This window comes from Elephantulus edwardii, unplaced genomic scaffold, assembly GCF_000299155.1.
Source record: "Elephantulus edwardii isolate Elephantulus edwardi_28Jun2011 unplaced genomic scaffold, EleEdw1.0 scaffold00018, whole genome shotgun sequence".
Taxonomy (NCBI): Eukaryota; Metazoa; Chordata; class Mammalia; order Macroscelidea; family Macroscelididae; genus Elephantulus; species Elephantulus edwardii.
Genome location: NW_006399768.1, coordinates 27,457,652 through 27,461,244, shown reverse-complemented (window position 1 = coordinate 27,461,244; position 3,593 = coordinate 27,457,652).

Below are 3,593 nucleotides of genomic sequence, written 5' to 3'. Positions count from 1 at the left end.
TGTGATTAGGTATTGTTGTCATGATGGGAATCCAGAACAAAGGTTGCATAGTGGAGCGGACCTGGGGGGAGGGATTGTAAAACAATGAAAGAATTTTTCTTCTACTTTTCAAAGAGAGGAGGGGTGGGGGGTGAGGGGTAGGCAGGGAGAGAAGTACAACAATGAATGAATGGAAATCCAAAGTCTCTGTAAATGTTCATTAAAATTAATAAAAAAATACCAAACACTGGAGGAGGAGGACACTTCATGTGATAGTAGAGTGTACTAGAAGAATATGAGATTTATAGCAAAAACTCACAAGTTATGTGAGTTATGATACTGATAAGCTGCAGGCCTTTAAATCAAATAACTTTATTTCTCTGAGTCTTGATATTATTATTCACTAAATATGAGATACTGCCTCAAAAAGTTGTTGTCATAAGTAAATGAAATTGATTTTTGCCCATCATCTGTGGGGTTGCTAATAAAATGTCCGTTCAACTTCTCTGAGCAAGAAAGACGGTATTGTCTCATGAAGAAATGCACAATCTGAAACCACCGAGGAAGAAACTGACAACAGATGATTTGTGGGGTGTTTTGTTGTTGTTGTTTTTATACAATAATAAGATGTTATTATAGAGCTATGGCAAGCACTATAGTTTGATTACACCTTGTTAATTCTATGTATTTTGGTGGTTTAAATTAACTAAACATGGTAGGTATCCTTCAAATAAAGATATGACACCAAAACATGTATTTGTCTGAGTTACTTCAGTCCACGAGGCCGTCCCCAAAGTTGTTATGTTATTATATTATCAACCAAAGAATTATTAAGAATCAAAAAACTTTTGGAAATGATAATAGCTTGGGGGGGTGGAGCAAAGTGATGATAAGGTGACTGAGGTGAAAGAGTTAAATTGGTCATTTCATTTAATGGAAAAGAGGTCTAATGAGCAATACACAGAGATTTATGTGACCGGGATTTTGGCTGCCGTGAAACCCGAGGAGAAAACAACAACTTAAATGATTGAAACATGCAAATTTTTTAACTTAATATGCACATAGTGATTTAATCTAACACATATTTCATAATTAAACTATCTTGTGACATATTCTAGGATATGGACAAAACACCAAAAATGCTGACCCCGTAGCATCCAGCTCCTAAGATTGTTATTAGGATTCCATTACGGATCCCAAAGAGTATTCCTGTACCTTGATCATTGTCAGCTCACCTTTCTATCCAGCAATTAAAATGTTAACTATTCTATTCAATAACCCTTCTGATTAGCCTAGTCCTGTGCTGTTCCTTCTTTTTTTAAAAAAACAAACAAACTGGTTTCCTTACAAAGTTCCTGTGCATTGTTTTCACATTGGATCTTTCCCCTTTCCTTTACTCATCCCTCCCTCCACCCATCAACTTGTGTGACCCTATGATCAAGCACCCTCCGCCTCCACCCTTCCTTACCCTTCTGCTCCCCGCTCCCTGCTTGGATCTCCGTACTCATTCTACAATAATGGTCTTAAATATTTTTCTTCTTTATGAGACTGGGTTAGTTCACTTAGCATAATGCCCTCCAGTCCCTCTCAAGTTAGGTAATGATTTGCAAAATCATTGTTGTTCCTTTTATTTCCTATTTTAAGTAACAGTGATGCTCATGTATATAGACCTATTACTGGCCCCTGTGATCCAGAGATCTCCCCACTAGATTATGGACAAACCATGATATCAATTACAAGCCTTCTCTAATGTTCCTTCAGTCTTGGATTTCTGCACATTATCATCTAGAAGGACACCATTTCGAGTATTGACTCAATTTTTAAATTGTCCTCACATATCTTCTTGTAAGCAAATAATCTCAACTCTTTTACCTTATCACCCAGATATTGTTTCTCATGTTGTTTATTATTTTCCTATAATATTTTCCCCAGTAATGTTTATATTTGTTAACAATTCTTTTCAGACTGTAAATAATTGTTAGTATTAGACCCGATGTGAATAGATCACCGATATAATGTTCTAACAAAGCAAGTAAAAGCCAGAGTTTGTTTACTTATTTATTACAAAAATAATACTGGCTGTAAAAAATTTTTAAAATCCATGTACTACTTTTAAAACTTTCACAGAAGCTAACAATGTTGAAATTTTATCATATATCTTCTAATATTTCTCAACATAGAAAATAAGCTCTTATTATAGATGCTCTACATCTTCTGTTTTTCATTTTCTGTACCTTTTTCCACATCAGTACACCAAACCAAAGTCCTATTGATAACCATTTAGATCACACCAAGACAAATGACATTTCATATCTTTGGAAAATCTTCTCTGGAATAATTAATAAGAATAACATTTTATGATATTTTTATCATATAATGGGCCAATGTGTGTGTACATATAAAGCATGTTGTGCTCATAAGAAAGTACTGTGTAAGGAGGTGATATAACTTGCAAAAAAATGGTGTCGTGCACACATCATATGCATAAAAATACATACTTATTTGCTTAAATATTTTTCCTCAAATTATGCTTTACTTGTTGGGTAAGAAGGGAGCCCAGTGATACAGTGGGTAAGCTCAACTTACATTATTCATGAGATGCAACTCTTCATCAAAATGTGGACAGTTCAAAACTACAAGAAGCTCTGCAGAAGAAAGATGTGACAGAATGCTTCTGTAACAATTACAACATTACAGATCCTATGAGACAGTTGCATTCTATCCATTCAGTTTGCTATGAATTGGACTCAATTTGGTACCGGTGAGTTTGGTTTGGTTTGGCTTATAACTGGTTGAGTTAAAGTGGTAGAGCACTTTGTTACTCTAGAGAAACGTCACATAGAGAAAATTGCCAATTTCTTCAAGCTTTTTGTAATATAGACATAGGTTGCACAAATCCAAGAACTAAAACAGCAGGACACAGTTGCCCAAAAGGGAAAGGAAAAAGAAAATAAGCCAAAAGAACCAGTATTGAAGTGTCAGAGTATTGTGATATACTCAAGGACTTGGAAGTAATAAGGACAAAGGGAATGTTATTTTTTTTAGGTGCCATCAAGTAGTCATTTCCCACTCATAGAGAGCCTTTGTACAATGAAAAGAAAACACTGTCCAGGAACTGTGTCAACACCTCTCATTTAGAGTCTTCCTCTCCTTTGCTCCTTCTACTTTGTCAAGCAGGATTCCTCTTTCCAGGGATGAACCAATCCAAATAGTCTGCACCAAAGTATGTATTGTGGATTGTTACCATTCTCACCTCCAACAAGAATTATGTCTGTAGTCCATAATATATCAGATATATTTGACCCTATGTAATAAGGCTATTTTTTATCATTTTATACTGGTTTACATACAAAGTTCACAAAGTTCATATACATTGTGTTAACAAGGATATTAGGTAGTCCTTCCATTCTTTTGCTCAAATCTCTTCTTCTAAGAATTTACTACAAGATTCAATCATGTTATAACATGTTTAGAACTGAAGCCTATATAATTTTAAAATTAGCAACTAAAATTTAAGTATACAAATATCCAAATATATTCACTTTTAGTTGCAACAAATAAAGGGATTACATATATGCTTAAATACAGAGCTTGATAAATAATATTATTTATAT